Source organism: Zingiber officinale, chromosome 7B, assembly GCF_018446385.1.
Source record: "Zingiber officinale cultivar Zhangliang chromosome 7B, Zo_v1.1, whole genome shotgun sequence".
Classification (NCBI taxonomy): domain Eukaryota; kingdom Viridiplantae; phylum Streptophyta; class Magnoliopsida; order Zingiberales; family Zingiberaceae; genus Zingiber; species Zingiber officinale.
The window spans coordinates 33619266-33644059 of NC_055999.1; the positions used below are offsets into that span (position 1 = coordinate 33619266).

Here is a 24794-nt window from a genome sequence, read left to right on the forward strand (position 1 = left end):
TTATAATCCAATAACTCCCACGATGCAACAAATGGAAATTAGTAACACATCTTCTAACTTTAAGAGAAAGCAACCTTCGGAAATGAACCAATTATATCTTTGGCATCTAAAGCTAGGTTATATTAACTTAAGTAGAATTCATTGGTAGCTGATGAACTTTTGGGTTCATTAGTAGTGGAAATCTTTCCAACCTGCGAGTCTTACTTGGAAGGAAAAATAACCAAGAAGCTTTTAAGTCTAAGGGGTATAGAGCCAAAGATATGTTGGAATTGGTTCATTCTGATTTGTGTGATCCTATGACTATCCAGGCAAGAGGTAGTATCGAATATTTCATCTATTTTATAGATAACTATTCAAGATACAAATACATTTACTTAATGTGCCGCAAGACTAAGTACTTTGATTAGTTCAAAGAGTACAAGGCTGATGCGGAGAAACGTCAAAGTAAAAGTATCAAGACACTACGGTGAGATCGTAGTGGCAAGTACCTCTTGGGAGAATTTAGGAGTCACTTATCAAAAGTAGGGATTCAATCAAACTAACTGCACCTGGTACACCCCTACAGAATGGTGTAGAAAAAGGAAGGTATAGGACTCTTATGGAAATAAGTAGATTGATGATGAGTTATTTGGAAAATTACCAAATTCATTTTAAGGATATACTCTGGAAACAGAAGTGAACATAGTACCTTCCAAAGTCAGAACTCTCTACTCATATAGAATTGCCAAATAGGTATAAGCCTATTTTGAAGCATATTCGGATTCAGGTAGTCCAGCACATATGCTAAAGAGAGACAATGATAAGTTGGACAGGAATTCACTTGTTTGTAAGTTATCCTAGAGAAATAAAAGTAGGTTTATAGTCTTAAAAATCAGAAGGTCATTGTTAGCATCAATGATTGATTTTTAGAAAAGGACTATGTAATAAACCATTAGCCCATAAGTAAATTTGTTCTTAAAGAAATTATAAAGGACATGTCTAATCTAGTACCAACTGTACAAGATGAAATATCACAAGAAACTACAACACGTATCACAATTATAGACAGTACATCATCGTAGTGGGAGGGTTGTCAAACAACCAAAAGGATTTATGTTTTGGGAAAGTTTTTTGACTTGATCCCAAATGAACATGAGTCTGATCCCGGAAATCTGATGAAGCACTCGAAAATAAAGATGCAGCATCTTGGCAAAGAGCAATGAATACAGAATTAGAATATAAGTATTCTAATCAAATCTGGAAGCTTGTAGAACCACCAAATGGTGTAAAAGCCATTGGGTGAAAATATGTCTACAATTGGAAAAGATGGATAGACAGGAAGGTGGAAACTTTCAAAGCAAGACTTGATGAAAAAGGAAACTTTTTCACTTGTAGTCATGCTTAAGTCTATCCGGATTCTTTTATCTATTTAGCAAGTGGATGTCAAGACAGCATTCCTTATTGGAAGTCTTGAAGAAAGCATCCATACAAAACAACCAGAAAGGGTTCATTGCAAAGGGCAAAGAGCATTTTGTGTGCAAGCTCAATCAGTCTATGGACTGAGGCAAAGCTTCGAGGTCTTGGAACATCCGGTTTATCAAAGGAATCCTGACCTATGGATTTATTTAGTAACCGGATAAGTCTTGTGTATACAAAAGGTGTGATGGAAACGTGGTGATATTTCTTGTACTATACGTAGATAACATTTTTGGTAGTTGGAAACAATATCAAAATGTTGTCAGAAGTAAGGGTATGGTTGTCCCAACAATTCGATATGAAGGACTTGGGAGAATGAATATATTCTTGGGATCAAAGTAATAAGGGATTGCAAGAAAAGAATATTTTAATTATCCCAAGTTTCATATATCGGAAAAAAAAAATCCTTGCTAATTTTAAGCATGCAAAACTCCAAGAAAAGTTTCTTACCTTTTTAGCATGGAGTAACTTTATCTAAAGAAATGTCTCCGTAAACATCAAAGGAGATAAAGGACATGAAGGCAGTTCCTTATGCTTCGACTGTGGGAAGCCTAATGTATGCAATGCTGTATACGAGACTGGATATCTATTTTGCCGTGGGCATAGCTATTAGATATCAAAGCAACTCTGGACAAGGACATTGATCTGTGGTAAAGCATATATTGAAGTACCTTAGAGGCACTAGAAATTCTATGCTAGCTTATAAGGCAGATAATTTGTTTCCTGTGGGTTGCATGGATTTTAACATCCAATCGGAAAGGGACAATAGTAAGTCAACCTCGGGGTTTTGTGTTTACTTTAGGAGGTAAAGTCATAACTATAGAAGAGTGACAAGCATAGGTGTTTTTCTGGACTCCACCATAGAAGCTTAGTATATGGCAAGCCTCTGAGGTAGCCATAAAAACTGAATGACTCAATAACCTCAAGATAGACTTAGATATGATTTATGGTTTGTCCAAAGATTATTACAATTTATTGTAATAATATTGGTGCAGTGGCAAACTCGAAGAAACCATAAGTCTATAAGGCAAGTAAACACAATAGAGCGCAAGTACCACCCAATACGAGAAATCATATAAACGAGGAAAAGTTGTTGCTGGCTAGATTGCATCAGATGATGACCTATAGATATTTTCACTAAAGCTCTTAAGGCATGACTTTGAAATGTTGAAAATCAGATGTATGGCAGCAGATATAGCAGCTTAGTATTTTAGTATAAGTGGGAGATTGTTAGGATGTATACTAAAAGCCTAGCTTTTGGTATAAAAATTTATCTAGAAATAAGAATCACATTGGTCAAATGTCTACATTTATGATAAATATTGTTGTTCAATTAATTTATATTGTAGATAACATGGTGTGTGGTGTCACACACAGAGGATAATGTTATCAGTACCTTATAAATTATAAACAGTAGCTCACGACCAAGATTGAAATGAACAAACCATTGGAAGGTCGTTGTGTAATTAGGTATTAGTTTATCTTAATTATATAATTACACTAGTACACTTAGAGTATATTGAGTAGGACCATTAGAGGTCATTTCTTTTATACTGACTTTATAATGAAACAAAGAGCTCAGTTATTATGGAAGTGTGTGCTCTTAATCCTAATATAATAACAAGCACATATATTTGATATTTATTTCTTTAATTTATCAATGGGTGAGATTTAGTTCGATAAATCAATAAGCCCGATAAGTTGGAAAATGATATCACTTATAGTGTGTGTTGTTGATTATAGAAGGAAACTATGTCCTAGTAATCTAGGTTGAGAATGTCCCCAAGAGGAGGTCATAAGGATTGTCATGTTAAACCCTGCAGGTGGACTTAGTCTGACATGACGATAAGGTTGAGTGGTACTACTCTTGGACTAAGATATTAATTAAATGAGTTGTCAGTAACTCACTTAATTAGTGGACATTCGACATCTTAAACACAGGGAGACTAACACACTCATAATAAGAAGGAGCCCAAAATGTAATTTGGGATTGGTGCGGTAGTTCAATAATAATTCTCTAGTGGAATGAATTATTATTGATGAAATTAAGTTGGGTATTCGGGGCGAATACGGGATGCTTAATTTCATCAGAAGACCAAAACTAATTCCTCCTCTCGGTCCCTATCGTAACCTCTTATTTATAAAACCTTTTATCCACTCAAGCCCATCTTCAAGTCCATGTTATTGGTGTTGTTATCCAAGGATGCTTCATGAGAACAACAAGTTTCCAATTGAGTCAACATGAGAAGTTTTTCTTGCCAATTGGTCAACGTGAGAAGCTTGTCAACATGTTGAGATCAATGTGAACAGAACATTGGTGTTGCTTATCAACGTGAACAACTTTTTAACGTTTTGCTTGCCATGTGAAGGAGTTTTGAGAAAATTATCAAACGTTGATATGTTCACGTGAGGCCGATCACATGGAATTAAAAGGAGAGGAGTTTTAATTTTATTTTTTTCCTTTTATAATCAACCATGAAGGGATACAAAAGTGGAAATATTATTTTTAATATTTTCTGAAAGTAATTAAGGAGGTTTTAATTTTTGGTGAAAACTTTCCTTATTTGTGAGCCAATGGTGTGGCCGGCCATGATAAGAGTTAATAGGAAGTTTTATTTAATTCTTCCTAATTAGTTTATATCAAGGAAAGTTAAGGAAATTAATTGTAACTAAATTTCCTTAATTACCAAAGCCAAGGATTATAAAAGAGGGGGTTAAGGTGCATTCATGAGATTGAACCTCTATTATTTTCTCCTTTTTTCTTCCTTGGTATGGCCGGCCTCCTTCTTTTCTCTTCTCTCCATCTTGTGGCCGAACCTCTCTTCCTCCTTGGAGATCAAGTGGTGGCCGGATTTTAGCTTGGAGAAGAAGGAGAGAAAGCTTACATCCCTTGGAGCTTGTTTGGTGGAAAAAAATCTTCATCTTTTGGAAGCATAGTGCTTGGCCGAAACTTGAAGAAAGGAGAAGAAGGTGCTTTGGTGGTTTCTCATCTCGGAAGATCGTTGCCTACACAACGCCCGAGGTTAGAAGAGGAATACGGTAGAAGATCGAGAGGTCTTTCTAAAAGGTATAACTAGTATTTTTCTTTTCCGCATCATACTAGTTATTTTAGGAAATAATACCAAATACAAGAGGCATGCGATTCTAGTATTTCGAATTTGTTTTCGATGTTGTGTTCTTTGTTTTTTTTTTTTTTTCCTTGTGATTTGATTGTTCCTTTTGGTTAACCTAAAGTTATTTTAGGAAATTAAATATTAGCTTTCCTTAAAAGGTTTTGTCTAGTCGGTGGTGGTTGCTCCCATATCCAAGAAGGCCATGTGCCTCGCCACGTCAGTACTGGGAACCAATTATGGAAATTAATATTTAATGGAATTAATAACTTAGGTGATTTGGATCGAACGTGTTAAGTTCCGCAGGAGATCCAAGTCAAAACCTAAAAGAACAAATAGATTAAACTTTGGATCAAACGTGTTAAGTTCCGCAGGCGATCCAAGTTTAATTTAAAAGAACACATGGTAGCTAGGAAAAGGTTCAGACCTTTGTACAAAATTTTTATACAGTGGAACCATTAGGTTTTCCGAGTAGCAAACAACAAAAATGACTAGCATTTTCTTAGTTCATGTGTTGTCAAGATAGTGTTAGTATGTTAGGTGTATCTTCTTTCTCTATCTTTAGTAGCATGAAATAAGATAAGTATTGTATGGAGTTTGGTATAAGTTTTGGCCTAATCTTAAGGATCTTATTTTCACTACGCTTAAGTACTTAGCTTGAATAGTAGAAATATTTTCAAAATAGTTATGATTCATCCAAATTGTTTAGTACTTTTATTTCCATGGTGATTTCTTATTTACATTTTGGTTACTGGATGATCTCGGATCATGGAAGCTCATTTGGAAAAATCTAAATCCCAACATATGCTAGTGCTACACCTCTTTAGCACCCAATATATATATATATATATATATATATATATATATATATATATATATATATTGAATAAGGAATAAAAAATAGTTATCGTGAGTGGAAACTAATAATTCACCCCTTTGAGACCGACTTAGTTACTTGGGAAATGAATGTTATGTTTCTCTTGATTCCGAGTAGTATCCTTTGAGACCTTGTGTAATTTAAGAAAAACAACCCAAGTGTGTGGCAAGTAAGTGCCTATCACCGGGAACATTAGGAACTTAATTGTATGATGACTTAACTAGGACAGAAAATTGAAACTTGAAGAGTTTGAGTTACTTATTGCACCGAGCACAAAGAACTTAAAATTTGGCCATACTTAGGTTACTCCACACTCGTGCTTATCAATGAAAATAGTTGATAGAGTTAGGCGAATGCACTAGGGATTATTAAACACTGTCAGGCACTCATGAACATAGTTTGCAGCGTTTTGCTTGAGGACAAGCAAAGGTTCAAGTCTGGGGGTATGATATGCGTAAATATTATGATCGTTTATGCATATTTTAACGCACATTCACTTGATTTATACGTATATATTCTTTGCATGATCGCCTCTTTTATCATGTACTCATCATATATACTCTTTTGTTCAGATATCTGCTCTTTGTTTGATTTTGTGTTGACAGGGATAACTTTTGGAGCAAAAACAGCGATTTTCGACGCACCGGAACCAGCCAGTTTACATGGTCATGCAACCTCGCACGACCATGTGGCCAAATAGGAGAGGCGAAGTGCACGATCATGCAACTCTTGCACAGTCGTCCGGCCAACCCAGAGGAAAATCAGAGCATGGTCGTGCGTACTTGCACAGTCGAGCCCCCCATGACCGCAACCAAGCAGTACACGACCGTGCAATCCTGCACGGCCGTGCCCCCAGAGCCGAGCCCCAGGTTCACACGGTCGTGCCAATTGGCATGGTCGTACAGCTCATTCAGAGACAAGAAAGGGCACGGTCATGCCATCCTTACACGCCCGTGCCGCCGCTGCCACGCCCTAGCCTATAAAAGGGGTTTAACCCTTTTCCTTAAGGGGGCAGAGCCGGGAAGCAAGCCGTCAGGGAGAGAATCAACTAGGTGTCGTTCTACGCCATCCAGGACCTCCGTCCAGTGATCCTTCATCACCATATCAACTCCAGAAGCTAAGGATTGGATCCGAGGATCACACGTCGTCATTGGGTAAGCGTCTTTTCTCTTTCTCTCTTCTTGTTTGAGAATTGTATGCTTAACATTATGTCTTCGAGTTTTTCTCCGGCATCTATGGAGTAGATTCTTTATTCTAGGATGAGGGAGTAGGTGTGGATTGGTTTGATGTAAGACTCATACTTTTTCCTCTATTTCATTGGATGATTTCACTTGCTTTGTTTCGACTACTCGATCTCTATATCGTGTTAATTGATTATGTAGGAATTGCCTATCTCGTAGAGAGAATATCCTAGATCGTACACCTGAGGGGCCCTAGTGAACGGGGTAACCCGTTCACGGACATCTAGGGTACTTCCTTGAAAGGAGAGACAACTCCTCCACAAGGAAGTAAGAGACCAAACTAAGCTCCATATCTCTATCCTTAGTGACACCAATTAGAGTAGTGTTCTTGTGATCTACCGAGGGGCTCTAGTAACAAGGGTTAACCGTAACAGGATTTCATAGGGATTTTCTTTATTTGGTACCTAAGATTAGATACTTCAGCTTCCGGCGAATGCATGTTGATGGACAATGAGTAAAGGACAGAATGTGATACATCAATACCACTATAATGAAACCGAACTCCTAGGACTTTTCATAAACCAATTCTATTACTTTCTCTTTGCTAGTTCTCGTTTCCGTTTCCAAACCCCTTTTCTTTAGATAACTTACAACCATCGGTAGTTTAGCTAATCCTAAGTGAGCCATCGCTAGTGCTTATAACCAGTCCTCGTGGGATTGATAATCTTTATTACTGATGATGAATCCATGCACTTGCGGAATCGTAACAAGGCACCCTCATGTCAAATCCGAGTCCATCTCGAAATACCATTTGAAGTTGAGATTTTGTTGAAGTCTTCGACTTTATGGATTTATCTCCAACTTCTTCACCCTCTAGCTTCTTTGCCCCTTCCGACGATGATTCTGGTGAAGAGCAACCTTGCTCTGATACCACTTGTTAGGGTCGAAATGTGCTAGGGGGGTGAATAGCTCGTCGTGCTTCTCATAGCTTGCTTCTTTGTTGTGATATGCGGCGGAAAATACTCAAAGCAAGCTCCAATACTAACAACGTAGATTTACTTGGTATCCACATCAAGAAGAGGTGACTAATCCAAGGATCCACACACGTGAGCACTCTCCACTAATAAAATACTCCTTTTTGGTAACTACCAGAGGTGGAGAAACCTCGTACAAACTCATACACGCATACAACTCAAAACAAGAAGAAATACAAACACAAACCTTACAAGGTTTACAACACTTATGCTCTCTTATTGTTTGGGAATGCCTCTTGATGTTTGGGAATGAAACTACACTTCTCTCCATGACCCTTCAAGAACTGGCGTGTGTCACTAATCTCGGTGGAGAAGAATCGCTGAGAGTGGAGATGAAGATCTTGAAATCGTGTCGAAGAAATTTCTCACCAACGGCTATAACCTGCACAACGGTCGGATCCCAATCGATTTGGGAGGCTTTGAATTGATCGGTCAATCGATTTAGAGTGCCTCTGTGCTCTATGGAAATAGCTTGTATCGATCGACCAATCGATTCAGGCTTTCTCACGATCGCGCAAGAAATTCAGCCTACCCCCAATCGATCAGTTGATTGATTGGAGGTTCCCAATCGATTGACTGATTGATTGGGAAAGTTTCTATGTGCACGACATAAGTTCCAATCGATCGACCGATCGATTGGGCCATCTTTCTTCGGGGCACACATCCAATCGATCAACTGATCAATTGGACTTCGGTTTAATTGATCCATTGATTAATTAAACCACCTTTGACTAGCCTAAAACCAAGTCCAAGGTCTCCAATTACAGCATCCGGTCAACCGCGACCTATTGGAATATTATGCCTAGCATCCGGTCAACTTTTACATGCTAGGACTTATTCACCAAGTCTTCAGTCAATCCCTTTGACCCACTTGGACTTTTCTTCTCATGCCAAATGTCCGGTCAACCTTGACCCACTTGGACTTACCATGTCATGCCAAGTGTTTGATCCTTCATGACCCACTTGGACTTCCTTCCACCAGATGCCTAGTTATCCTTGACTCATCTAGATTTTCTTGTGCCAAGTATCAGTCAACCCTTTGACTTACTTGGACTTCCCACACCAGGTGTCCGGTCAACCTTGACCCACCTGGATTTCCACTTGCCTGGCTTCACTCACCAGGTCATTCCACTGCCCGCCTTCACTCATTGGGACTTCTACCTACCTGGCTTCACTCACCAAGACTTTCACCTAGCTTCACACACTAGGATTTCCCATCTGCTCAACTTCACTCACCGGGACTTTCACCTGCCTGTCTTCACTCACCAGGACTTTCACCTAGCTTCACTCACCAGGATTTTCCATCTACCCGACCTCTAGTTAGGACTTTTCAGTCAAGTATCCAGTCAACCCTTTGACCTACTTGACTCTTTTTCACATCTAACTGGTCAACCTCGACCAGAGGGGAATTGTATCAACAATCTCCCCAAATGGATAATTGCATCTGCAATCTCCATGTATTGTCAAACATCGAAATCCAAACATCAAGACTCAAGCTTAAGCCCACTCCAGCTTAGTCAACCTGGTCAACCTGACCTAAGGGAAATTGCTCCAACAATATCTAATATCCATTGGCCTAGTGTGACCATCATGCTTCCTCGGTGCCAAAGCCATGGTCAAAGGATCCGTAATGTTAGCATTGTTTGGTTCTCTACATATCCTCACATCTCATATATCGATGATCCCTCGAATAAGATGAAATATTTGTAGTATCCAATACCCAGGACCACCATTTAGGTAAAATACATACCCTAACTGTGATTTAGAATCATCCTTGTCAATTTGGAAGCTTTCACCACTATAACCCTTTACAACAACCGCTGTAACCCTTTACAGCAAGCTCTTTATCACCTCCAAAGATCAACAAATAATCTTGAGTTCTTCTCAAGTACTTAAGAATATTCTTGACTGTTGTCTAGTGACCTTCAAATGGATCTGAATGGTATCTACTCATCATGCTTAACGCATACGAGACATCTAAGTGAGTATAAAGAATGGCATAGATGATAGACCCTATAACAGATGCATATGGAATCTAATCCATGTGGTCCCTTGCTTCCTTAGAAGAGGGCATTGAGTCTTCAAAAGGCTCGCACCATGTGACATTGGCAGGAATTTCTTCTTGGAATCCTACATGGAAAACTGTTTAAGCACCTTGTCAATATATATACTCTGACTTAGACCAAGCAATCTCTTAGATCTATCTCTATAGATGTTGATGCCTAAAATGCAGGCTTCATCACCTAAGGTCTTTATTGAAAAATAATTCCCAAGCCAAGTCTTCACCGACTGAAGAGCAGGGATATCATTTCCAATGAGAAGTATGTCATTTACATACAATATGAGAAAGATGACTGTGCTCCCACTAACCTTCGTGTAGACACAAGGTTCATCTTCATTCTTGATGAAACCAAACGTTTTTATCACATCATCGAATTGAAGATTCTAGCTTTTAGAAGCTTGCTTCTGTAACACCTACGAAATGATAAGTTATACCTATGAGTATTTTTCTTTTAGAATAAAAGAAAAAGAGAAATGGAAATAGAAACCAAAATGAAATAAAAAGAAAGTGAGGTTAAGGTTTGAACCTTGAACCTCCCACAAATGATAGAGTTAAATTGGTGTATGGTAACCACTAGAGTAATGAATAATAGATGAATAGAAAATAATGGAAATTGTAGTTAAAAGTAAGAAGATAGTTAAGTAAAGGAACAAGAGAAAACCAAGTAGCTTACCTCTTATTCCTCTTGGTTAAGGAAAGAAGCAAGAAAAAGCCAAGTTGCCTTCCTTCCTTCTTTTTCCTCTAATTTCGTGGGAATTAAGAGAGGGAAGAGATAGAGGGGTTAAGGGGATGAATGAGGACATGTTTCATTTACATGAGGAATAAATAGGAATGAGAGAAGAAAAGGGAAAGAAAATTTGTTAATTCTTCCTCCTTCTTCTTTCTCCACCGAGACATAGAGCTCTCTCTCCCTCATTTCTAAAATCCAAGCTAAGGTTTTCTCTCTAAGAAAACCAATTCCTAAGAAGGAGTCTCAAGGTTTACTCCTTACAAGAAAGAGAAAACAAAAGGGAGAACTAGGAAGAGAAGCTCCTTCTTCCTCCTCACAAGGGTACCACTTTCTTTAGGAACAACAAGCGAAAGGATGTAAGTATCCCCTCACCTATGGTACAAGTTGTTTACGGATTTTTCCATAATGTTAGAATGCTTAAAAAACCTAGGATCACTTCTTTGAAGTTTCGGCCATGAACAAATTTAGGGTTCAAAGAAGCTTAAAATTTAATCTAGCATGCTCATGAATCCCCCTTATGATATGATATGAAGTTAGCTTGATATTTATGCTTGCATGTTGTTTAGAGCTTGATTTTCTTCTTTATAAAGTTTCGGCCATGAACATTTCTAGGGTTCAAAGAAGCTTAAAATTAAATCTAGCATGCTCATGGATTCCCTTATGATATGATATGAAGTTAGCTTGATATTCATGCTTGTATGTTGTTTAGAATTTATTTTTCTCTTCATGAAACTTTCGGCCATGATCATTTCTAGGGTTCAAGGAAGCTTAAAATTTAATCTAGCATGCTCATGAATCTCCTCATGATATGATATGAGTTTAGCTAGATATTAATGCTTGTATGTTGTTAGAGTTTATTTTCCTCTTCATGAAACCTTCGGCCATGAACAAATTTAGGGTTCAAAGAAGCTTAAAATTAAATCTAGCATACTCATGAATCTTCTTATGATATGATATGAATTTAGCTAGATATTTATGCTTGTATGTTGTTAGAGTTTATTTTCCTCTTCATGAAACTTTCGGCCATGATCATTTCTAGGGTTCAAGGAAGCTTAAAATTTAATCTAGCACGCTCATGAATCTCCTTAAGATATGATATGAATTTAGCTAGATATTTAAGCTTGTATGTTGTTAGAGCTTGATTTTCCTCTTCATGAGACTTTCGGCCATGATCCATTTTAGGGTTCAAGGAAGCTAAAAATTTAACCTAGCATGCTCATGAATCTTCTTATGATATGATATGAATTTAGCTAGATATTTATGCTTGCATGTTGTTTAGAGCTTGATTTTCTTGTTTATAAAGTTTCGGCCATGAACATTTCTAGGGTTCAAGGAAGCTTAAAATTTAATCTAGCATGCTCATGAATCTCCTTATGATATTATATGAATTTATCTAGATATTTATGCTTGTATGTTGTTAGAGCTTGATTTTCCTCTTCATGAGACTTTCGGCCATGATCCATTTTAGGGTTCAAGGAAGCTAAAAATTTAACCTAGCATGCTCATGAATCTTCTTATGATATGATATGAATTTAGCTAGATATTCATGCTTGCATGTTGTTTAGAGATTGATTTTCTTCTTTATAAAGTTTCGGCCATGAACATTTCTAGGGTTCAAGGAAGCTTAAAATTTAATCTAGCATGCTCATGGATCCCCTTATGATATGATATGAAGTTAGCTTGATATTCATGCTTGTATGTTGTTTGGAGCTTATTTTCCTTCTTAATGAACTTTCGGCTATGATAAGGATCAAGACCTAGGAAAGCTTTAAAATTGGATTAACATGCTTATGACTTTCCTTATGATATGATATGAAGTTAACATGAGATTCTTATGCTTGTATGTTGTTTAGAGTTTAAGTTCATACTCTTGAACTTTCGGCCATAATGGGTTTAGGAGCCTAGATGTGCCTCACATGCTACGTTATGAATTAAGAGATGCTATCTAATGATTCCATGCATGATTATACCTTTTCTATGATAGGTGATGTGTTCATTTATATATACCTATGAACCATGCATGATAATGTCTCTTATGATGTGCTATATGCTCAAGTATGCATGCTTTATGATATGACAAATAATATGCTCTGTTATGTATGCTTATGATCCCTGTATAATAATGTCTCTTACGATGTGCTATGTACCCAAATATGCATGCTTTATGATATGATAAGAAAAGGCCTAAGAGTTGCTTCTCTTTTTGTTGGGATTAAGAGCACTCTTTAAGATATGATAAGTGAAGGCCTAAGAGTTGCTTCCCCTTGGGGACTAAGAGCACTCTTCATGATATGATAAGATATGATATGCTATGTTATGACAAGAACCATGATATGCTATTTTACTTTGTATGGCTTGTACCAAGGGTGGGCTCCATAAGCGCCCCTAGGCCGACGGACTATGAACGGGTCTAGTAAAGGGATGGGCTCCTTAGTACGCCCCTAGGTCGACGGTCGTAGTATGGACCTAGATCCCTAGTAGGTTCGGTGCTAACTACCCTGTCCTAGGGATTGCGCGCATTTATGTATGTAGGTGGTATAAGCCGGGCCCTCATGATGATATTATTTTCAAGTACTATATGATATGTTTTAAGACATCTTGCATATGACATGACAAATGTTTTAAAAGACATCTTGCATGATATGATTTATGATATGACATGCTATGCCTTATGATTTATATGACATGATGATTTATGATATGATATAGCATGATGTTCTTTATGAGATGATATGTTATGATTTATGATATGACATGCTATGCCTTATGATATATATGACATGATGATTTATGATATGGTATATCATGATGTTCTTTATGAGATGATATGTTATGATTTATGATATGACATGCTATGCCCATATGATTTATATGACATGATGCTCTTATGATTTATGATATGATATAGCATGATGTTCTTTATGAGATGATATGTTATGATTTATGATATGACATGCTATGCCCTTATGATTTATATGACATGATGCTCTTATGATTTATGATATGATATAGCATGATGTTCTTTATGAGATGATATGTTATGATGCTATGTTTTCACAATATGATGTTAGATGATCATATTTCCATGGTTATATGCTTATGTGTTTATGCTTTGATATATGGTTTTTGTGAGTAGGAAAGGATCTTATTAAGCCTGTGTGCTTATAGCTTACTTTCCTTGTACCACAGATAAAGGCAAAGAATGGATGAACTAGGGGAGCTGCAGGAGAGGCAAGGAGATGTGTGTGGTGGTGGCTCGGCTAAGACAAATAAAAGACCTGCTTATGTTATTTTGTTATGTTGACATGAACTAAGTTATTATGTTATTGTCCCGCATGACTTCATGATATTTCTACTGTTTTACTTTCGAAAGAAATTTTAATATGCATGTATGTTTCCGCAAATAGTAATAGCTAAGTAAGTAACCCCGCCCTACTAGCAGGAGGGGCGGGCATTACAGCTTCAATCCATAAATGGATCTTTGCAATTTACATACCTTTCTAGCATGCTCTGGATCTACAAACCCCTCAGATTGTGTCATGTACACATCCTTGAGTAGATTTCCTTTCAGAAATGTGGTTTTGACAACCATCTGCTAAATCTCATAATCACAGTAAGCAACAATAGCAAGCATGATCCGAATGGACTTTAGCATCGCAACTGGTGAAAAGGTCTCATCATAGTCTATACCATGAATTTGCTTAAATCATTTAGCTACCATTCTACCTTTATAGGTATGTATATGACCATCCATGTTAGTCTTCACCTTGAAGACCCACTTACACCCAATGGGTTTGATCCCTTCAAGAGGATCAACCAAAGTCCATACTTGGTTAGTGTACATGGATTCCATTACGGATCTCATGGTTTCTAGCTATTTCTCATAATCTGGGCCCTGTAAAGCTTCTTGATAAGATGTAGGTTTGTTTAGACCAACTAGCACTACATCACCATTATCTGACAAGAGAAAAGAATATCTCTCAGGTTGACGACGGGTCCTATGAGATCTGTTAGAGCTTGTGCTACTTGAACAGGTTGTTGCTCCACAACTTCTTGTGGTGTAACAATATCATGATCCACAACATCTTATGGTTCCTGTTCAGTTTCCATCAAGTTGTCAGTACTAGTTTGTGCATCTTGAATTTCTTCAAGATCGACTTTACTCTCACTAGTTTTTCTAGAAACAAATTCTCTTTCTAGTGGGAGAATCATAACATCCTCGGTGGGAGAATCGACTTTACACTTCCTTTCATAACATCATCATCAACACAATCATTAAAAAGTAAACCAATATCGATATCCTTAGTGGGAGAATCATCTATAGGAGGATCACTAACTTCATTTGCAGTTTTGAGTTGATCTACCACAGCACATTCATCATTTGAAAATTCAATTTCATCAAAACAACTTGTAAACCCAGAAGGTAAATCTGAAAACCTATTATCCACTGCATTATCATCACAATCCTCATCTGAAGAGTCCTCATCTTCATATACATCCAGAAATCTACACTCAGCCATATTAGTGTCATAGAATTTGCCAAAGTCTTTGTTTGCATTGACCTCACTAGCCTTTGTGGAAAAGGAACCTTTAGTGAAAGTCTTGGAGAAGGCACTTCCTTGTTCCCATATTCCCTTTGAGCTTGCGGAGGAGGTCCAACTTGCTTATCTAGTGTAGGTGCGATCAATCGTTAAGGGAAAGGTACTTGTGACCTTTGGGAACTTCCTGGAGTAATGAAGCTAAGTTCTTGTGGTCTTCTACTGTTCATCTCCTCAATTATGTACAAGTCCTTTTTAGAAGTTCTTCATGATTCCTGCCACTTCCAAACTTAGTATCATTATCATTCACACTAAATCATGTCTGTGTAGGAGGAAGGTCTTCTTTGAACCATTTCGAAACTATGCTATTAATCTTTTTCCACAAATGTTTGAACTCCTCATTCTGTGACTTGTGAATTTTAACATTTTTAGGTGGTTGAATTACATTTTGTTTGACAGTCTCTCTTGCATTTATAGCTTGCACTTCTTGAATTTTTTAGGGAGATTCCATCCAACTTTTGTTCGACCATTCATGGAGATTCAATGTTACTTGATCAATTAATGTATATGCTTCATCTACACTCTTGTTCATAAAAGAACCCCCTGCTGATGAATCTAACAAACACTTATCTGAGAAAGAAATTCCCCTATAGAATATGTGCAGGGTCAGCCATTTTTCCAAACCATGATGAGGGCACTATCTTTGTAGACTCTTGAATTTGTCCCATGCTTCAAATAATGATTTTCTATATGCCTGAGCAAAATTTATGATGCAATTCCTCATGTAAATCATTCTACATGGAGGGAAAAAATAATTCAGAAATTGCTTCTACAATTGTAACCAACTTGTAGTACTTTGAGGACGGAGAGAATATAACCAAGTCCTTACTTTATCCTTGATACTGAAAGGAAATGCCATCAATCGAACTGCATCCGCTGAGACACCCTCACAGTTCACCATATCACAAAGCTCTAGAAATGTCTCAAGGTGCAGATAAGGAGTTTCTGGTGCTTCTCCTCCAAATTTATGACCTTGTATCATGAAAATTAACTCTAGGTCTAGCTAAAAACTCTCTGCTTCAATGTGAGGCTGCACAATGGGATATAAAAATCTAGTAGAAATGGGTGCTGAAAAATCTCTTAAGGGCCTGCTTGACATGTTAGTGCTCATGGATATCTAAAAAAAATATGAGAAAAAACAAAAATGAAGAATTAAAGGAAACAAATAAAATGCTATATGAAAAAAAAGAAAAAAAATAAAATACAGAATTTAAAAACAAGATAGAAAATGCAGATTTTTTTTTGAATTATGAAAATGGAAAAAATTATTCACATGTCTAGATTAACTAAATTGCTAATCTACTAATGTTAATGCGAACAGTCCCCGGCTACTGTGCTAAAAACTTGTTACGCTTCCGTAAGTCCACGGATTCGTTGTCAGTAATATATAAGATTGTCGAACCACAGGGACTGTTGATTAAGCACTTGAGATGCCACAAAGTAAGTTATCTAGACGGTCGAAAGTTGGCTTTAACGCTTTCAAACAAACAAGAGTGATTGAAGAGAGAAAGAGAAGGATGAGAGAATCAATCTTGGAGGGATTTGAGCTTTGGGAAATGGATTCTAGGATTTCGATTTCGTTGTAGTGGAACCTGATGCATCATGTTCTATCTTTTACTCATTGTCAATCAACATACCTTCGCCAGAAGTTAAAGCTACTATCCTTAAGTACTAATCAGAGAAGACCCCTGTGAAATCCTGTTACGGTTAACCCCTATCACTAGGGCGCCTCGGTAGATCACAAGAATACAAATCTAATCGGTATCATTAGGGATAGAGATAGGGGTTTGGTTTGTTCTCTTACTTCCTTGTGGAGAAGTTGCCTCTCCTTTCAAGGGAATATCCTAGACGTCCGTGAACAGGTTACCCCTGTCACCAGGGTGTTGGTTGCTACTCGAAAAACCTAGAGGTTCCACTGTACAAAAATTTTGTACAAAGGTCTGAACCTTTTCCTAGATACCATGTGTTCTTTTAAATTAAATTTTGGATCGCCTGCGGAACTTAACACGTTTGATCCAAAACTTAATCTATTTGTTCTTTTAGGTTTTGATTTGGATCTCCTGCGGAACTTTACACGTTTGATCCAAATCACCTAAGTTATTAATTCCATTAAATATTAATTTCCATAATTGGTTCCCAGTACTGACGTGGCGAGGCACATGACCTTCTTGGATATGGGAACAACCACCACCGACTAGACAAAACCTTTTAAGGAATGCTAATATTTAATTTCCTAAAATAACTTTAGGTTAACCGAAAAGAACAATCAAATCACAAGAAAAAGAAAAAACAAAAGAACACAACATCGAAAAATATATTCGAAATACTAGAATCGTAAGCCTCTTGTATTTGGTATTTATTTCCAAAAATAACTAGTATGATGCGGAAAGGAAAAATTACTAGTTATACCTTTTAGAAAGACCTCTTGATCTTCTACCGTATTCCTCTTCTAACCTCGGACGTTGTGTGGGCAACGATCTTCCAAGATGAGAAATCACCAACACACCTTCTTCTCCTCCTTGCTAGGTTCGGCCAAAACAAAAGCTTCACCAAGGATGAAGAAAACCACCAACTAAGCTCCAAGGGATGCAAGCTTTATCTCCTTCTTCTTCTTCTTCTCCAAGTAGTATCCGGCCACCACAAGAGCTCCAAGCAAGAGATAGATTTCGGCCACCACAAAGAGGAAGAGAGGGAGGGAAGATGGACGGCCACAACACCAAGGAAAAGAGGGAGAAAATAATAGAAGTTGTCCCTCATGAAGGCACCCCAACCCCTTCTTTTATATTCCTTGGCTTTGGCAAATAAGGAAATTTATTTATAATAAAATTTCCTTAATTTTCCTTGACAATAATTAATTAAGAAAAATTAAATAAAATTTCCTAATTAATTGTATATGGCCGGCCACCTCATGTAAAGCAAATAGGATAATTTTTAATCAACAATTAAAACTTCCTTATTTGTCTTTGGAAATTTTAAAAAAATAAAATTTCCCTTTAAAATCACTTCATGGTTGATAAAAAAAAATTTCTATAATTTTAATTTTCAACATGTGAATAATTTTCAAAGAGAAAAAATAAAATATCTTTCCAATCTACAAATAAGGAAAGAGATCTAATCTCTTTCTTTTAATCTTTTGTAGATATTTTAAAGATAGATATTTTAATTTTAATTCTCTGTAATAAATTATATCTTCCACATAATAAAAATAAAAATTAAAATTCTTTTTAATTTAATGGGGGCCGGCCACCTAAGCTTGGGTTCAAGCTAGGGCCGGCCACCCATGAACCAAGGCTTGGCCGGCCCTAGCTTGAACCACAAGCTAGCTTGGCCGACCCCTATATCATGGGTACGAAGGTGGGTATAGGTGGGTATAGTACTCTATAAATAAGAGGCTATGATAGGGACCGAGAGGAGGAATTGGTTTTGGTCTCCCGATAAAATTAAGCATCCCGTGTTCGCCCCGAACACACAACTTAATTTTATCAATAATAATTCATTCTACTAGAGAACTATTATTGAACTACCGCACCAATCCCAAATTACATTTTTTGGGCTCCTTCTTATTATGAGTGTGTTAGTCTCCCTGTGTTTAAGATGTCGAATGTCCACTAATTAATTGAGTTACTGACAACTCATTTAATTAATATCTTAATCCAAGAATAGTACCACTCAACCTTATCGTCATGTCGGACTAAGTCCACCTACAGGGTTTAACATGACAATCTTTATGAGCTCATCTTTGGGAAATTATCAACCTAGATTACTAGGACACAGTTTTCTTCTATAATCAACAACACACACTATAAGTAATATCATTTCCCAACTTATCGAGCTTATTGATTCATCGAACTAAATCTCACCCATTGATAAATTAAAGAAATAAATATCAAATATATGTGCTTGTTATTATATTAGGATTAAGAGCACACACTTCCATAATAACTGAGGTATTTGTTCCTTTATAAAGTCAGTATAAAAGAAACGACCTCAAATGGTCTTACTCAATACACTCTAAGTGTACTAGTGTAATTATATAGTCAAGATAAACTAATTCCTAATTACACTATGACCTTCCAATGGTTTGTTCCTTTCCATTTTGGTCATGAGCTACTGTTTATAATTTATAAGGTATTGATAACATCATCTTCTGTATGTGGCACCACATACTATGTTATCTACAATATAAATTAATTGAACAACTACAACAAATGTAGATGATTTGACCAAATGTGATTCTTTATTCAAAATAAATGTTTACAAAAGCTTAGGCTTTCATTATACACTCTAACACATGGCCCCTCGGGCATACGATCTAAGATCATCTCTTTATGAAATTAGCAATTCCTACATAATCAATTAACATGACAAGGCAACAAGTCTCATGCATATCAAATAGAAACGAAGCAAGAGAAATCATCCAACGAGTAAAGGTACAAACATAAGTCTTATATCAAACCCTATCCAAAACTACTCCCTACATGCATAAAAAAGGAGACCTACTCCATTGTGAGGGAAAAACAACCCCAAAACATGAAGTAAAGCATACTTACAACCCTTGATGTGAGAAGAACGGGAAGAAGAGATGCTTGCCGAGGTTTCCGATATCTTGGGGATGCCTCCTTGCTCTGGAGATGGACGGAACATCAAGGGACGGTGGTGAATGAAGCTCTAAGGTTTCCCCCGAAGGGGAGAACCCTTTCCCGATGAGAGGGACGAAATCCCAAACCCAAAGATCCCTCCTGAATAGGGTTCTTGACCCTTATATAAGCTACGGCACGGGTGTCGAACGGCCCGTGCCACGGCCGTGCGAGTTCCGCACGACCAATACTTTCCTCCCTTCGGGTTGAATAGCACGGCCGTACAGATGTGGCATGGTCGTGCCTTCTTTTGCCTATGGCTGTGCTGCACTACCGAGCCAATTGGCACGACCGTGTGGATCTCGGGTTCGGCTCCTGGGACACGGCCGTGCGGGATTGCACGACCGTGCGTTGCTTGGTTGCGATCATGGGGGCACGACCGTACAAATTTGTACGGCCATGCAGGGATCCTCCTCAGTTTGGCCGCATGGCCATGCAAGAATTGCACAGTCGTGTCATGTTTGTCCTCTGTTTGGCAACACGGTCATGAGAGGTTGCACGGTCGTGTTCTCTGCCCCGTTCCGGTGCGTCAACAATTGTTATTTTTGCTCCGAAAGTTATTTCTGTCAACACAAAATAAAACAAAAAGAAGATCACTGAATAAAAGAGTATATATGATGAATACATGATAAAAGAGGCGATCATGCAAAGAATATATGCATACAAAGCAAGTGAATGTGCATCAAAACATGTATAAATGATCATAAGATCTACGTACATCACACCCCCAGACTTGAACCTTTGCTTGTCCTCAAGAAAAACCTGTAATCTAGATTTATGTGCATAGATGGTATTTAATAAACCCTAATGAATCAGTATGAACCTATCATATAGTTTCATTAATGAGCATGATACAAATATTATTTGCGTGTAGCCTAAGGAGAAGTTCTCCGTGCTCAGTGTAATTAGTGGCTTAACTTTTCCAAGTGTCAATCTCTAAGCCTAGTCAATTTTTCATTTAACTGTGTTTCTCATACTTCCGGCGATAGGCGCATACCTGCCACACGTAAGGTTCATTCCACTCAAAAATGCTATGAATCGTCTACACAAGGTCTCAAAGGAATACTCAGTATCAAGAGAAACATAGCATTCATTTCCCCAGTAACCTAACTCGGTCTCAATGTTGGGTTTTTCGGGCCACAAAAATCGCTTTTTGCGTTACGAAAACCCCGAAATTCGCATGCCACGGATCTGTGCAAAGATTAAAATTTCGTAAAACTTCGAGTATGAGTTTTCTAACCTAGATCTAGTATGAGTTTCCAAATTGGAGAAGAGCTTTACCCTGGATGCGAAGCCCTTCGCTTTATCCCGCTCGTCCAAGGTTCGCCGGATCTCGAGAGTATCAAAGTAGATACTCCTCCATGTGTATCCACACAAGCAAAAGATGGAGAAAACCACACAAAAGGTGTGCTAGCACCTTTGATGGTCATGGCAAGGAGGAAGAGAGGGAGAAGAAGATGAGAGGAGGAAGAAGATGGGAGTTACACCAGAAATGAAACTCACACACAATGACATAAGTGGTCGGCCACTTTTCAAGAAGGCTTTTAAACCTCCATGGGATATCAAGAGTCACAACTCTTGATCTCCCTCATGAGGTGGCACACACATTTGCTAGCCTTGATGATGTGACACATCATAATTGGCCCACTTAATGGCAACTCACAAATGAGGTGGCAAATGGTCAAGTCAAACTTGACCACTTCTCTCCCATGGTTGATCTAATCTAACCATTGGTTCAAGTCAATTTTAATTTAATGAATCTCTATTCATTGAATTAAATTAATTAAATAAGTCTAAGTCCAAATTAGACTCACTTAACACATGAACCAAATTGAGTCAAACTCAATTAGCTCAATTTGGATTACTCTTAATCCAATTTGGTTCATCACATGAACCTAATCCTTTAGGTACATCAAATGAACCTAATCTCCATCTAATTGCCCTTTGTGTGTGACCCTATAGGTTCTTATAACGTTGGCAATGCTCCTAAACCCATTTAGAAGCATAAGTAATGAGCGGTTTCTAGCAAGACATCATTACTACCCAAGTTATAAGAATGTTGAGATCCAACATCACCTTGTGACTACTAATTGTGACTCTTCACAATATATGACAAGTGTCCTTCTATCCTTGACATCTAGATTGATCAATATGAGGCATAGCCCGTGTCATCCTCTAATCAATCTAAATCTTGAATCCCAAGTAGACTCACTCAATCAAATGAGCTCAATATCTCATATTGACTCATTTAGGCATGGCCATGCACTTAGTGGTCTCACTCTATCAAGAATATCGATGTCACTCCCGTCATCTAGGAGGGATAGATCCCATCTACATCACTCACATCCCTCCGCATAATTTGTTGCATACCAGTAATCGCCTTTATAGTCCACCCAGTTACGGGTGACGTTTGAAGAAGCCAAAGTACGTAACTCCTTATGTAGGGAACCATGGTGACTTCAGGTCCAAGGACTAGTAGTCATACTAATAGCCACATGAGAAAGTATATGACACTCATATAACGATCCATGAAACTTTCTCATGGCGGGTCATTCAGTATACATTCTCCAATGCATACCCATGTGTCAACTTGATATCTCCATATCCATGACTTGTGAGATCAAATCATCGAGTGAACCTACATGCTAGTCTTGTCGCATTAACATTGTCCTTGATTGCTAATACTTGACTAGGAATGATTAAGAGTAGTGTTCCCTATATCATCTCACTATCGATTCAACCAATCGATTGATATAGGTAAGAACCTTCTACTCAAGGATGCTATTATACTTAGTTATTTGGCACCAATACAAGTAAGTATAATAACCAAAACAAATGTCTTTATTTATATACAAGAATATGATACAACGAGTCCATACAACAATCATCAAATGATTAGCTCTAGGGCTCTAACTAACAATCTCCCACTAGCACTAGTGCCAATCATTGTAGGCTCTAAGGTCTAATGACCTAGTGTGACCGTCATGATTTCTCTATGCTAAAGGCTTGGTCAAGGGATCTGCAATGTTAGCCTCTGTGGGTACTCTGTAAATTTTCACATCTCCTCTCTCGATAATCTCTCGAATGAGATGGAAGCGTCGTAGTATGTGTTTGGTCCGCTGGTGTGAGCGAGGTTCCTTAGCCTGTGCTATTGCTCCATTGTTGTCACAATAGAGCTCTATGGGATCAGCTATGCTAGGAACCACCCCAAGCTCGACAATGATCTTGCGGATCCAAACTGTCTCCTTTGCTGCTTCTGATGCAGCAATATACTCGGCCTCTGTCGTAGAATCAGCTACTGTGTCCTGCTTCGAACTCTTCCAGCTCACAGCACCACAATTTATGCAAAACACGAACCCTAACTGTGATCGATAATCATCCTGATCGGTCTGGAAGTTGGCATCACTGTAACCCTTTACAGCTAGCTCGTCATCACCTCCATATATCAAGAAATATTCTTTAGTCCTTCTCAAGTACTTAAGAATATTCTTGACCGCTATCGAGTGACTTTCGCCTGGATCTGACTGGTATCTGCTCGTCATGCTCAAAGCATACGAGACATCAGGACGAGTACATAGCATGACGTACATGATAGATCCTATGGCTGAAGCATAAGGGATCAGATCCATGCAATCTCTCTCCTCTCTAGAAGAGGGACCTTGAGTCTTCGAAAGACTCACACCTTGTGACATCGGCAGAAATCCCTTCTTGGAGTTCTGCATGGCAAACCAAAGGAGCACCTTGTCAATATATGTACTCTGACTTAGGCCAATCAACCTCTTAGATCTATCTCTATAGATCTGTATGTTGGGACCGAAATATAGCTAGAGGGGGGGTGAATAGCTCGTCGCGTGCTCGTGGTTGGCGTTGCTTGTTTCTTCAAAGATGTGCAGCAAAAATATACAAGAAACAACACACACAACGCTAACAAGTAGATTTACTTGGTATCCACCTCCAAATGAGGTGACTAGTCCAAGGATCCACGCACACACACACCACCACTAATAAACACTCCTTTTCGGTAACTACCGAAGGCGGAGAAGCCCTACAAGACTCTCACAACAGAAAGAAAGGCGAGGGAACAAAAATATAAGCAAAGCTTACAATGAATACAAGAAACCCTAACCCTAGCTTTCTTCTTCTTGCTTTTGATCCGCCTCTTGACTTGGAAGAGCCTCCAAGAACCTTCAAGGACTGGCGATCTGGAGCTTAGAGAGAGCTGTGGAGTTGCTGTCGAGGATCTGAGATGAACCATGTAAGAGCTCGGAAGATCTACCGAAGGAAACACACGCCAACGGCCTTTATCTGCGCCAACGGTCGGATCCCGATCGATTGGATTGCTCCCAATCGATCGGGGGAGGCTTTGGATCGATCGGCTGATCGATCCAGAGCGCCTCTGTGCTCTCAGGAATTGCCTGGATCGATCGGCTAATCGATTCAGGGCTTATCTCGCAACATCGCCATCTCCGATCCACTAATCGATTGGGAGCTCTGGATCGATCGGCTGATCGATCCAGAGGCGTTCTGTGCGCTCTGCGACTTGCCCACTCGAGGCTTGTCACGGAGACCTTCCCAATCAATCGACTGATCGATTGGGAATCAGCCAATCGATCGGCTGATCGATCTAGACATTGGTTTTTGCCCAAAACCAAGTCCCAAGCCCCCAAACCAACATCCGGTCAATACATTTATGTTGGTTCATCATGCCTAGCATCCGGTTACCCTTGACCTGCTAGGACTCCCTCACCAAGTGTCCGATCAATCCCTTTGACCCACTTGGACTTTTCCTCATCATGCCAAGTATCCGGTCACTCCCTTGACCTACTTCGACTTTCACCAGATGTCTGGTCAACCTTGACCCATCTGAACTTCCTCGTGCCAAGTATCCAGTCAATTCTTTGACCTACTTGGACTTTCACCAGATGTCTGATCAACCTTGACCCATATGGATTTCCCCGTGCTTGGTTTCACTCACCAGGACTTCCCTTCTGCCTAGCTTCACTCACTAGGACTTCTCTTCTGCCTGGCTTCACTCACCAGGTCTTTCACCTAGCTTCACTCACTAGGATTTCCTTCTGCCTAGCTTCACTCACTAGGTCTTTCACCTGGC

The 24794-nt window shown here is 38.6% G+C and overlaps 1 non-coding gene across 1 annotated transcript; it reads left to right on the forward strand.

Moving 5' to 3' along the window:
* Window positions 1–15667: 15667 nt before the first annotated feature.
* Window positions 15668–15773, forward strand: LOC122007558. Its single transcript, XR_006119031.1, has one exon. It is a non-coding gene; the product is annotated as a small nucleolar RNA R71 (small nucleolar RNA).
* Window positions 15774–24794: the final 9021 nt, after the last annotated feature.